Here is a 15,051-nt window from a genome sequence, read left to right on the forward strand (position 1 = left end):
ATCACCCTTTCTTTCAATTTTATTGGATTATCATTAACGTTAAAAACATACAACGTTGTATTACAAAAGTAGTTGAAATGTTTGGACAAAGTTACAGGACTTTTGAGATATTTTTATCATATTGTGCAAGTTTGGAACCGGTTTTCTTGATCAAAACGTGCAAATAAATGGACATTTTGATATACTGTATATCGATGGAATTAATCGAACAAAAGACATTTGTGATGTTTATGGACATATTGGAGTGCAACAGAAGAAGCTCGTCAAAGGTAAGACATAATTATATCTTTATTTCTGCGTTTTGGCCGCGGAGTGTTGAAATATGACGGTCGTTGATGTTAGCTGGGGTGCTACCTCAGATAATAGCATTGTTTGCTTTCGCCGTAAAGCATTTTTTAACTCTGACCGTTGGCTGGATTCACAACAAGTGTAGCTTTAATTTGGTAATATGAATGTGTGATTCATGAAAGTCTGATTTTTATAGTAAATTTATTTGATTTGGCACTCTGCATTTTCACTGGATGTTGCCAGTGGGACGCTACCATCCCACATATCCCGAGAGTTAATCCAGCCACCGTGTCCAGATTTCAAAAAGCTTTACGTGAAAGCAAACCATGCTATTATCTGAGGACAGACCCCATCAAACAAACACAGACAATCATATTTCACCCGCCAGGCGCAACACAAAACTCAGAAATTACGATATAATTCATGCCTGACCTTTGAAGATCTTCTTTTGTTGGCACTCTTATTGTCCCATAAACATCACAAATGGTCCTTTGTTCGATTAATTCCGTCGTTATGTTTCCAAAATGTCAATTTATTTGGCCCGTTTGATCCAGAAAAAACACCGGTTCCAACTCGCGCAACATGACTAACAAATATCTAATAAGTTACCAGAATCTTTTCCAAACATTTCAGACAACTTTCCTAATTCAACTGTAGTATATTACGTAAATAATCAATAAAATTTAAGACAAAAATGCATTCAATAGCAGATAAAAAACAAAGTGGAGCGAGCTTCAGGTCAGGCGCCACAACCACACAGTCACTACACTCAACCCTCGTTCTGAACAGCCCTACTCTTTTTCTCAAAGGAAAAACATCAACCAATTTCTAAAGACTGTTACATCTAGTGGAAGATATAGGAACTCAACCAAATGCCTTAGAAATCTAGATCTACATAGAAAAATTAATTGAAAAGAGAGTGACCTAAAAAAAAATATCCTGGTTGTTTGTCCTCTGGGTTTCAACTGCCAAATAAGTTATGGTTACTCACAGACATCATTCAAACAGTTTTAGAAACTTCAGAGTGCTTTCTATCCAAATCCACTAATAATGTGCAATATCCTAGTTCTGGGCCTGAGTAGCAGGCATTTTCCTTTGGGCTCACTTTCATCCGGACGTGAAAATACCGCACCCTAGCCTAGAGAGTTTTAAGTAGAAACAGTTGCCTGTCTTTCAAGTCTCAGCAAAGTTTCTCATTCCATGACAGATCACGGGTGGAGGAAACTTGTTGTTGATTTATAGAATTCGGCTGCAACACCTTCCAGCCCCCTCCCCCTGATTGGGGGATAATGATAATGGATTTATGGTGATGATGATGATGATGATGTTATGGTGATGACGATAATAATGATGATAAGGGTGTGATGTGATGCATATTATGATAATGATGTTATTGCAATGATGATATGATGTTATCAATGAGATGATACTGATGTTATGGAGATGATGATAATGATGACGATAATGGTGTGATGTGATGATGATACTGATGATGATAATGATGCAATGATGATGATGATAATGATGATGGCGATGATGTTATGGGATGATGATGATAGCAATAATGATATATGGTGTTAGTGATAGAGTAATGATAATGATGTGATGCGATGATGATAGTGATGATGATAATGCTGTTATGTATAATGATGATGATGATTGATTTATCGGTATGAATTAGTATGATGATGACGACGACGATGATGCAAGAGGATATACTTGAACGACAGGCTGATGACGCCATTTTTAAAGCAATGCCACATTGTGTCTATAATGAGTCAAGTGTGCTTCAACCTCTGTGTGTGTGTCCTACCTACCCTTGGTGTGTGTCTCTGTGTGGTTCGCCTTGAGAACTCCTATTACCCATCTCTTGGACTGGTTCTGCCTGGCTGGACTTGGCGTCCAAGGCCCCTCTGTTCATTCGTCACACGGACAGCAGCAGTGTGGTACGTGCGTGTGTTGTTCTCTATAACTGTTGTGGGAATGTGGGTGATCAGCATGTGGTTGTAACTAATTTTCTATCTTGCGTTAGTGTTGAGTGCTAAAGTGTTAAATTCATGGTTCACTTAATTGGAAATAGTGTACATATGAAGTAGGTTTTTCTGCTTTTAAATGATCGTTGTTTAATTCGTGCATATTGAGTGTGTGAGGGTGTGTGTTGGTGTGTCCAGCCCTGTTGTTCCTGGTCTCATTAGCCACCTGTTCGTGGGTGGTTCCGTCATCAGCCAAATCTGCTGCCATTCCTGGCGCTACGGCAACACTCCTGTAACATCGGCAATGGCCTTGTTTACGTAGGAGATGAATGGGACAGATCCCTGCTCATCTCACCCTAAAGTCTACTCAGGACAGGTGGTGGTTGGTGTGTGGTTGTGTGTGTGATGGGGGATGTGTGTGTGTGTGTGTGTGTGTGTGTGTGTTGTGGTCGTGTGTGTCAAGCTCACGTAGCAGGTGTGCGTGCCGTTTGTGTGTCCGTGTGATGTTGTGCGCGCGCTGTGTGTGTGGGAGTGTTCAGCAACAAAGTGTTTCACTCAATAGTTTGATCTTTGTGTTCCTCTTTTCCAGGGCCATGTTTCCCGATCAAGGCCTTCATTGGAGTCAATTCTGAGATGAAAGAAAGAGACGGATCAAACACCAAGGATCAATGCTTCTGTCTGTCCATTCATCTCTCTCTCTCTCTCTCTACTCCTCTGCAACGGTTCTTCTTCCCCTACTCTCTCTCTCTCCCTCATCTTCTCTCTCCTTCCCATTCATCTCTCTCTCTCACATCTGCAGTGCTCAGTGCAGAGAACAGAGAGCCTACAGCTAGAGACGACTTCAATAAACAGTCAGTTGTTTCTATTGCAAACAGACAACCAGTACATCTTTGATGATAAACATTAATATCAGACTGCCAATTGGCCAATACCCATGAAAATGGCCATCAATATGTTTTTTTGTTTAATTTGAGAGTGTAGCGTAGTATTGCCTTATCCAATCAGATTGTTCCACATGTTGATTTGTGTCCTTGAACTTCTATTTTATCCAACATAGAGAATGAAAGCCAACTTTTTTGCTCAGATGCAAAATTGCTACCATAAATGTCTTACTCAGATGGGCCATACAATGCTGACCCAGTAACTGTCTTTACTCAGATGGCCATACAATGCTGGTTTATATAAAGCCTGTATTGGAGCAGTCCCTATAGGGTGTTGACGTTAAGCCTGCAGACAATGAAAACGAGTCAACTAGTTCCCCCCCCCCCTCTCCTCTCAATTCTCACCCTGCTTCTCTGCTCCTTTCTCTCATTCTCTCTCTCTCATTTTCTCTCTTTCTCTCTCTCTCTTTCTCTCTCTGCATCTCTCTCATTCTCTCTCTGCATCTCTCTCAATCTCTCTCTTTCACCCCCCCCACTCTGTGTTTCTCTGTAGCATCTAACAGCCGTGCTAGACTAATGAAGAAGTAAAGCATGGCAGGTACAGGGGTAGGTAGTAGCATGGCTAGTACAGGGGTAGGTGGTAGCATGGTGCCATTTGTGAATGGCGACGACAGAGATTTGCTTCACGTTCTCAGGAAACTATGCAATATTTTATTTTTTTATGTATTATTTCTTACACTGTTACCCCAGGACATTTTAAGTCTTATTACATGCAGTCGGGAAGAACTATTGGATATAAGAGCAACGTCGCCTTCCAAAGAGACAGAGATTGTAACATTCTCTGTTTCACGGAAACATGGCTTACTCGGTATACGTTAGAGTCGGAACAGCCACCCGGTTTCTTCACGCATCGCGCAGACAGAAAAAACATCTCTCTGGTAAGAAGAAGAGCGGGTGGGTATGCCTTATGATTAATGAGTCATGGTGTGATCATAACAACATACATCAATTCAAGTACTTTTGTTCACCTGACCTATAATTCCTTACAATCAAATGCTGACCACATTATCTACCAAGAGAATTCTCTTCGATTATAATCCCAGCCGTGTTTATCCCCCCCCCCAAGCAGACACCTCGACGGCCCTGAAAGAACTTCATTGGACTCTATGTAAACTAGAAACCACATATCCTGAGGCTGCATTTATTGTATATGGGGATTTTAACAAAGCTAAAATGAAAACAAGGCCCCCTAAATTTTATCAGCATATCGAATGCGAGACCCGGGCTGGCAGCATTCTGGATCATTGCTACTCTAACTTCCGCGACGCATATAAAGCCGTCCCTCGCCCTCCTTTCGGCAAAACTGATCACGACTCCATTTTGTTGCTCCCAGCCCAGGACAGACAGAAAGTAAAACAGAAAACGCCCGTGCTCAGGTCTGTTCAACGCTGGCCCGACCAATCTGATTCCATGCTTCAAGATTGCTTCGATCAGGTGGACTGGAATATGTTACGGATAGCCTCAAACAACAACATTGATGTATACGCTGATTCGGTGAGCAAGTTTATTAGCAAGTGCATCGGTGATGTTGTAACCACGGTGACTATTAAAACCTTCCCCAACCAGAAACCATGGATTGATGGCAGCATTCGTGAAAAACTGAAAGCATGAACCACAGCTTTTAATCATGGTAAGGCAACCGGAAACATGACCGAATACAAACAGTGTAGCTATTCCCTCCGCAAGGCAATCAAACAAGCTAAGCGTCAGTATAGAGACAAAGTAGGGTCGCAATTCAACGGCTCAGACATGAGACCTATGTGGCAGGGTCTACAGTCAATCACGGATTACAAAAAGAAAACCAGCCCCGTCGCGGACACCGACGTCTTGCTCCAAGACAAACTAAACAACTTCTTTGCTCACTTGAGGACAATACAGTGCCACTGACACAGCCCGCTACCAAAACCTGTGGGCTATCCTTCACCGCAGCCAACGTGAGTAAAACATTTAAACGTTTTAACCTCTCTAGGGTACGTGGGATGCTAACGTCCCACCTGACCAACATCCAGTGAAAGTGCAGGGCGCCAAATTCAAAACAACAGAAATCTCATGATTAAAATTCCTCAAACATACATGTATTATACACCATTTTAAAGATAAACTTGTTGTTAATCCCAAAACAGTGTCTGATTTCAAAAAGGCTTTACAACAAAAGCATACCATGCGATTATGTTAGGTCAGTACCTAGTCACAAAAACACAGCCATTTTCCAACCAGAGAGAGGAGTCACAAAAAGCAGAAATAGAGAAAAAATGTATCACTAACGTTTGATGATATTTCTCAGATGACACTCATAGGACTTCATGTTACACAATACATGTATGTTTTGTTCGATAAAGTTCATATTTATATCCAAAAATCTCAGTTTACATTGGCATGTTATGTTCAGTAGTTCCAAAACATCCGGTAATTTTGCAGAGAGCCACATCAATTTACAGAAATACTCATAATAAACATTGCTAAAAGATACAACTGTTATGCATGGAATTTTAGATCCACTTCTCCTTAATGCAACCGCTGTGTCAGATTTTAAAAAAACTTTACGGAAAAAGCACACCATGCAATAATCTGAGTACAGCGCTCAGACACAAAATCAAGCCATACAGATATTCGCCATGTTGTGGAGTCAACAGAAGTCAGAAATAACATTATAAATATTCACTTACCTTTGATGATCACTCCCAGGAATCCCAGTTTCACGATAATTGTTTGTTTTGTTCGATGAAGTCCATCATTTATGTCCAAATACCTCCTTTTTGTTCGCGTGTTTAGCCCAGTAATCCAAATTCATGAGGCGCGATGACTAGATCCAGACGAAAAGTCAAAAAGTTTCGTTAAATTCCGTAGAAACATGTCAAACGATGTATAGAACCAATCTTTAGGATGTTTTTAACATAAATCTTCAATAATGTTCCAACCGGAGAATTCCTGTCTTCAGAAATTGCACTGCAATGCCACTCTGGCAGACCTGTTACTCAATCAGCTCTCATTCCCCCCTCCTTCACAGTAGAAGCATCAAACAAGGTTCTAAAGCCTGTTGACATTGTCGTAGCTGAATCAGAATTAGTTAGGTAACATACATAATTAAGATGTTTTATTTTTTTTATACTTGTCATTAGAATGTCTTCTTTTGGATTATACTTTTGGCAGTTGCATTTTCCTTTCTCCTCTAGGGAAAAGTCACTTGGGGCCCGGAGAGGGGAGAGGTCAGAGGCTTGTCTTTTACATGTCTGGTGCAGAATATCAGAAAGGGAGAAGTCAGGTTTGAACATTGTCTTCAGATGTGTATATATCTGTGAAACCATGTGAAGGGCTCCACTATGTCTGTACTCCAGTCACTCCCTCATTTTCCCATTGGGGGGGAGGAGTATGGCAGTGTCTGGAACCAACCAGTCTCTGGAACCATACCCCTCTGATGTTGAACTTATCTTTCATAGTATATGACCTAGAGGTTCACTCCCCTTAGTGAGCTTCTCCAGGAGTGGGGAGAAGAGGGGGTGTATTTGAGATGGGAGTATCTAGATTTGACAATTGATATATGCCATTGGATGAGGTAATGTTTTGGTACTAGGAAGTACCAAGAACGAGAAGTAGAACCGCGTCTAAGAGACCAAACTGAACGATAATTTATAGCTAATGCTATCTGTCTATGGGATACTCCTCTCTCAAGTAAAAATATTTTTTTGTGAACTGTTCCTGAGATCTGTGGTTCGTCATGTGAGTTGAGAGGGGTGTATCTTGGCTATAAAAGATACTAAGTATTCTTTTGTAAGGACTCTCAGAGAATTCATTTATAGACACTGAATTGATCTGAGAGTCAAAGGGCTATGGTGAAGCTCATATAATTAAAGAAGGAGTTTAAAATTTAACTCTGACTTGTGTGTGGTTTGTAAACTCTTTCCATTTAGTAATATAGAAAATTACCACGATAACATCTAGTGGAAGCCTTAGGAAGTGCAATCGGACCAAATTTCCACTGTATCTTGGAGAGGCAAAGAGTTTCCTCAGATTTCCCACTTCCTGGTTTTAGCCTGCCATATGAGTTATGTTATACTCACAGACATCATTCAAACAGTTTTAGAAACTTCAGAGTGTTTTCTATTCAAATATAATAATATGCATATTTTAGCATCTGGGCCTGAGTAGCAGGCAGTTTAATCTGGGCACGCTTTTCATCCGGACGTGAAAATACTGCCCCCTACCCCAAAGAAGTTAACCCCTGCAAGGCTGCCGGCCCAGACGGCATCCCTAGCCGTGTCCTAAGAGAATGAGCAGACCAACTGTCTGGTGTGTTTACGGACCTATTCAATCAATCCCTATCCCAGTCTGCTGTTCCAACATGCTTCAAGAGGGCCACCATTGTTCCTTTTCCCCAAGAAAGCTAAGGTAACTGAGCTAAATGACTATCGCCCCGTAGCACTCACTTCCGTCATCATGAAGTGCTTTGAGAGACTAGTCAAGGACCATATCACCTCCACCATTCCTGACACCCGAGATCCACTCCAATTTGCTTACCGTCCCAATAGGTCCACAGATGACGCGTTCACAATAACACTGCACACTGCCCTAACCCATCTGGACAAGAGGAATACCTATGTAAGAATGCTGTTCATCAATTACACCTCAGCATTTCACACCACAGTACCCTCCAAACTCGTCATTAAGCTCAAGACCCTGGGTCTCGACCCCGCCCTGTGCAACTGGGTCCTGGACTTTCTGACAGGCCACCACCAGGTGGTGAGGGTAGGAAACAACATCTACCCCGCTGATCCTCAACACTGGGGCCCCACAAGGGTGCGTTCTCAGCCCTCTCCTGTACTCCCTGTTCACCCATGACTGCATGGCCATGCACGCCTCCAACTCAATCATCAAAATTGCAGACAACACTACAGTGGTAGGTTTGAATACCATCAATGATGAGACGGCCTAAAAGGAGGAGGTGAGTGCCCTCGGAGTGTGGTGTCAGGAAAATAACCTCACACTCAACGTCAACAAAACAAAGGAGATGATCGTGGACTTGAGGAAACAGCAGAGAGAGCACCCCCCTATCCACATCGACGGGACAGTAGTGGAGAAGGTGGAAAGTTTTAAGTTCCTCGGCGTACACATCACCGACAAACTGAAATGCTTCACCCACACTTCAGCGTGGTGAAGAAGGCGCAACAGCGCATCTTCAACCTCAGGAGGCTGAAGAAATTTGGCTTGTCACTGAAAACACTCACAAACTTTTACAGATGCACAATCGAGAGCATCCTGTCAGGCTGTATCACCGCCTGGTACGGCAACTGCTCCACCCACAACTGTAAGGCTCTCCAGAGGGTAGTGAGGTCTGCACAATGCATCACCGGGGGCAAACAACCTGCCCTCCTCCTCTACACCACCCGATGTCACAGGAAGGCCAAAAAGATCATCAAGGACAATGACCACCTGAGCCACAGCCTGTTCACCCCGCTATCATCCAGAAGGCGAGGTCAGTACAGGTGCATAAAAGCTGGGACCGAGAGACTGAAAAACAGCTTCTATCTCAAGGCCATCAGACTGTTAAACAGCCATCACTAACATTGAGTGGCTGCTGCCAACATACTGACTCAAATCTCTAGCAACTTTAATAATACAAAAATTGGATGTAATACATTTGTAACTAGTCACTTTAAACAATGCCACTTTATATAATGTTTACATACCTTACATTACTCATCGCATATGTATATACTGTACTATATACCATATACTGCATCTTGCCTATGCTGCACGGCCATCGCTCATCCATATACTTTCTGTGTATGGACATACTCTTATTCATTCCTTTACACTTGTGTGTATAAGGTAATTGTTAGATTACTTATTAGATATTACTGCACGGTCGGAACTAGAAGCACAAGCATTTCGCTACACTCGCAATAACATCTGCTAACCATGTGTATGTGACCAATACATTTTTATTTTATTTTATTTGAGGTGGTATAATGGCTAGTACAGGAGAAGGTGGTAGGTGATGTGAAGTAGAAGTAAATGATTCATAAGTATGAATGGGTATGATTTAAGTATGCTTACTATAGGGGGACGTATGGTAGGATCTAACCTGTTTTTTAAAGCCATCTAGATACAGCCTCTTTCAGAAAGTATTCATACACCTTTACTTTTTCCACATTTTGTTTTCTTAATGCCTGGATTTAAAATGGATTAAATTGAGATTTTTGTGTCACTGGCCTACAGACAATAGCCCATAATGTCAAAGTAGAAAAATGAAAGCTGAAATGTCTTGAGTCAATACGTTTTCAATCCCTTTGAAAACGAGCCTAAACAAGCCTAAATAAGTTCAAGAATAAAAATGTGCTTAAAACTTAAGGATCGGTGTACCGCTAGCCCTAAGAACAAGTCACATAATGAGTTGCATGTACTCATTCTGTGTGCAATAGTAGAGTTTAACATTATTTTTTAATGACAACATCATCTCTGTCCCGATACAATTATCTGTAAGGTCCCCCGGTCGAGCACTGCATTTCAAACAGAGATACAAACATGAATACCACAGACTTATTCCATTGCCTCTCAAAGACGGACACCTATTGGTAGGTGGATCAAAGTAAATAAAAGCTGACATTGAATATCCTTATGAGCATGGTGAAGTTAATAATTACACTTTGGATGGTGTATCAACACACCCAGTCACTACACAGATACAGGTGTGGCTGCATCATGTTATGGGTATAATTGTAATCCTCATGGACTGGGGAGTTTTCCAGGATAAAAAAAAATGGAATGGAGCTAAGCATAGGCTAAATCTTAGAAGAAAACATGATTCAATCTGCTTTCCACTAGACACAGGTAGATGAATTCACCTTTCCACAAGATAATAACCTAATACACAAGACCAAATATACAGTTGAAGTCGGAAGTTTACATACACCTTAGACAAATACATTTAAACTCAGTTTTTCACAATTCCTGACATTTCTTCCAAGTAAATATTCCCTGTCTTAGGTTAGTTAGGATCACCACTTTATTAAAATAATATGAAATGTCAGAATAATAGCAGAGAGAATGATTTATTTCAGCTTTTATTTCTTTCATCACAATCCCAGGGGGTCAGAAGTTTACATACACTAAATTATTATTTGGTAGCACTTTAAATTGTTTAACTTGGGTCAAATGTTTCAGGTAGCCTTCTACAAGCTTCCCACAATAAGTTGGGTGAACGTTGGCCCATTCCTCCTGACAGAGCTGGTGTAACTGAGTCAGGTTTGTAGGCCTCCTTGCTCGCACAAACTTTTTCAATTCTGCCCACAGATTTTCGATAGGATTGAGGTCAGGGCTTTGTGATGGCCACTCCAATACCTTGACTTTGTTGTCCATAAGCCATTTTGCCACAACTTTGGAAGTATGCTTGGGGTCATTGTCCATTTGGAAGACCCATTTGTGTTCAAGCTTTAACTTCCTGACTGATGTCTTGAGATGTTGCTTCAATATATCCACATAATATTCCTACCTCATGATGCTATCTACTTTGTGAAGTGCACCAGTCCCTCCTGCAGCAAAGCACCCCACAACATGATGCTGCCACCCCCGTGCTTCACGGTTGGGATGGTGTTCTTCGGCTTGCAAGCCTCCCCCTTTTTCCTCCAAACATAACAATGGTCATTATGGCCGAACAGTTCTAATTTTGTTTCATCAGACAAGAGGACATTTCCCCAAAAAGTAAGATATTTGTCCCCATGTACAGTTACAAACCGTAGTCTGGCTTTTATATGGCGGTTTTGGAGCAATGGCTTTTTCCTTGCTGAGCGCCCTTTCAGGTTATGTCGATATAGGACTCGTTTTACTGTGGGTATAGATACTTCTGTACCTTTTCCCTCCAGCATCTTCACAAGGTCCTTTGCTGTTTTTCTAGGTTTGATTTGCACTTTTCGCAACAAAGTATGTTCATCTCTAGGAGGCAGAATGCATCTTCTTCCTGAGCAGTATGACGGCTGCATGGTCCCATGGTGTTTATACTTGCATACTATTGTTTGTATAGATGAATGTGGTACCTATAACGCTCGTCCTCCTCCTCGTCTGAGGATAAGCAAGGATCGGACCAATATGCAGCGTGGTATGTATCCATAGTATATTTATTTGTGAAAGACGAACACGAAGAACACTTGACAAAATACAAAATAACAAAACGACGTGAACAGACCTGTACTTGAGAACATAAAACACGAACGTACGAACAGGAATGAACACACTAACTAACGAACGAACGAACGAAACAGTCCCGTGTGGCACAAACACTGACACAGGAACAATCACCCACAAACAAACAGTGAGAATAGCCTACCTTAATATGGTTCTCAATCAGAGGAAACGTAAAACACCTGCCCCTGATTGAGAACCATATTAGGCTAGTTGACAACCCAACATAGAAACACATAACATAGAATGCCCACCCAGCTCACGTCCTGACCAACTAAACAAGACTAAACAAAGGAAATAAGGTCAGGAACGTGACAGTACCTTTGTAGTACCTTCAGGCGTTTGGAAATTGCTCCCAAGGACGAACCAGACTTGTGGAGGTCTACAATTTTTTTGGTGTGGTCTTGGCTGATTTATTTTTATTTTCCCATGATGTCACGCAAAGAGGCACTGAGTTTGAAGGTAGGCCTTAAAATACATCCACAGGTATACCTCCAATTGACTCAAATGATGTCAATTAGCCTATCAGAAGCTTCTAAAGCCATGACATAATTTTCTGGAATTGTCCAAGCTGTTTAAAGGCACAGTCAACTTAGTGTATGTAAACTTCTGACCTACTGGAATTGTGATACAGTGAATTATAAGTGAACTAATTTGTCTGTAAACAATTGTTGGAAAAATTACTTGCATCATGCACAAAGTAGATGTCCTAACCGACTTGCCAAAACTATAGTTTGTTAACAAGAAATGTGTGGAGTGGTTGAAAAACGAGTTTTCATGACTCCAAACTAAGTGTATGTAAACTTCCGACTTCAACTGTACATTGTAGTTGTTTACCAAGAAAACTGTGAATGTTCCTGAGTGTCCGTGCTACAGTTTTGAATTATATCTGCTTGAAAATCTATGACAAGACCTGAAAATGTTTGTCCAGCAATGATGAATCACCTAGCAAAAGAATATTCTAACATGCATTGACCCCACGGGATGAATACTTGTCTAATCTAGATATGTTGGTGTTTAATTTTATTTTTTACAAATGTTCACATTTTTCTTCCACTTGAATCCCTGCTAGGGAATGTATAAAGGTGGCACTGCATAGACTCCCGTCTCTATTTACTGTGATAGAGCTCAAGAGGGAACAGAGCAGGCAACCTAGAGCCCTCCATCCAAGCCACTGAGCCATTTTACAGTCACACACTCATGCTCACACTCACGCAAACATGCATGCATGTACGGACACACACAGACACACACACACACCTCCAAATCCCAGCCAGTGAGCTGTAGTACACGGCTGTCTGAGCTGTTTTGACAGATGGGAGTCACTTTGAAGAGCTTTGGACCATTACACCTTCCAAAGGAGCGACTACCTGGAACAACAAATCACTCTCTCCTCCTCCCTCCACTCCTCAGTCTCTGCAGGGCTTCACCACAGGGGGGCAGGGGATTTAACATGAGTCACTTGTGTAAACGACAAAACCGTCAGACGCACAAGGGAGAGAGACAGAAAATATGGGGGAAGGGAGGGGGTTTACTTTAGGTGGCTGGTGGGGGATAGATAGAGAGAGAGAGAGAGGTGAGGATTTAGAGAGAGGTGAGGATTTAGAGAGAGAGGTGAGGATACAGCTATAGCTATGCGCCTATTCCAAATTCAAACAGTTAGCTATAGCTGCCTATTCAAATCGAAGAAGCTAGCTATAGCTGCCTATTCCAAATTCTAACAACTAGTTATACCTGCCTATTCCCAATTCAAACAGCTAGCTATTGCTGCCTATTCCAATTCAAACAACTTGCTTTAGCTATCTATTTCCAATCCAAAAAGCTAGCTATAGCTGCCTGTTCCCAATCCAAACAGTTAGCTATAGCTACCTACTCTTAGTCCAAACAGCTAGTTATACCTGCCTACTCCCATTCAAAAAGCTAGCTATAGCTGCCTATTCCCAATTCAAAGAGCTAGCTATAGCTGCATATTCCCAATAGAAAAGCTTGCTATAGATGCCTATTCCCAATTCAAACAGCTAGTTATACCTGCCTATTCCCAATCCAAACAGTTAGCTATAGCTACCTACTCTAAGTCCAAACAGCTAGTTATACCTGCCTATCCCAATTCAAACAGCTAGCTATAGCTGCCTGCTCCCATTTCAAAGAGCTAGCTATTGCTGCCTATTCCAAATTCAAACAGTTAGCTATAGCTGCCTATTCCGAATCCAAAAAGCTAACTATAGCTGCCTATTCCCAATTCTAACAGCTAGTTATACCTGCCTATTCCCAATTCAAACAGCTAGCTATTGCTGCCTATTCCAAATTCAAACAACTTGCTTTAGCTATCTATTCCCAATCCAAAAAGCTAGCTATAGCTGCCTGTTCCAATCCAAACAGTTAGCTATAGCTACCTACTCTTAGTCCAAACAGCTAGTTATACCTGCCTACTCCCAATTCAAACAGCTAGTATAGCTGGTTGCTCCCAATTCAACAGCTAGCTATTGCTGCCTATTCCCAATAGAAAAAGCTTGCTATAGATGCCTATTCCCAATTCAAACAGCTAGTTATACCTGCCTATTCCCAATCCAAACAGTTAGCTATAGCTACCTACTCTAAGTCCAAACAGCTAGTTATACCTGCCTACTCCCAATTCAAACAGCTAGCTATAGCTGCCTGCTCCCATTTCAAATAGCTAGCTATTGCTGCCTATTCAAATTCAAACAGTTAGCTATAGCTGCCTATTCCGAATCCAAAAAGCTAACTATAGCTGCCTATTCCCAATTCTAACAGCTAGTTATACCTGCCTATTCCCAATTCAAACAGCTAGCTATTGCTGCCTATTCCAAATTCAAACAACTTGCTTTAGCTATCTATTCCCAATCCAAAAGCTAGCTATAGCTGCCTGTTCCCAATCCAAACAGTTAGCTATAGCTACCTACTCTTAGTCCAAACAGCTAGTTATACCTGCCTACTCCAATTCAAACAGCTAGATATAGCTGGTTGCTCCCAATTCAAACAGCTAGCTATTGCTGCCTATTCCCAATTCAAAGAGCTAGCTATAGCTGCCTTTCCCAATCCAAAAAGCTTGCTATAGATGCCTATTCCCAATTCAAACTGCTAGCTATAGCTGACTTTTCCCAATCCAAACAGTGAGCTAAAGCTGGCTACTCCCAATTCAAACAGCTAGCTATAACTGCCTACTCCCAATTCAAACAACCAGCTATAGTTGCCTATTCCAATCCAAGCAGCTAGCTTAGCTGCCTACTCGCAATCCACACAGCTAGCTATTGCTGCCTATTCCAAACAGCTAGCTATAGTTGCCTTTCCCAATCCAAGCAGCTAGCTATAGCTGCCTACTCGCAATCCACACAGCTAGCTATTGCTGCTATTCCAAACAGCTAGCTATAGTTGCCTATTCCCAATCCAAGCAGCTAGCTATAGCTGCCTACTCGCAATCCACACAGCTAGCTATTGCTGCCTATTCCCAACAGCTAGCTATAGTTGCCTATTCCCAATCCAAGCAGCTAGCTATAGCTGCCTACTCGCAATCCACGCATAGCATTGGCCTATTCCAAACAGCTAGCTATAGGTGCCTATTCCTAATCCAGGCAGCTAGCTTATAGCTGCCTACTTCCAATCCAAGCAGCTAGCTATAGCTGCCTCTTCCAATCAAGCAGCTAGCTATAGGCTGC

The sequence above is a fragment of the Salvelinus sp. IW2-2015 genome, unplaced genomic scaffold (assembly GCF_002910315.2).
Source record: "Salvelinus sp. IW2-2015 unplaced genomic scaffold, ASM291031v2 Un_scaffold1198, whole genome shotgun sequence".
In the NCBI taxonomy this organism is placed as follows: Eukaryota; Metazoa; Chordata; class Actinopteri; order Salmoniformes; family Salmonidae; genus Salvelinus; species Salvelinus sp. IW2-2015.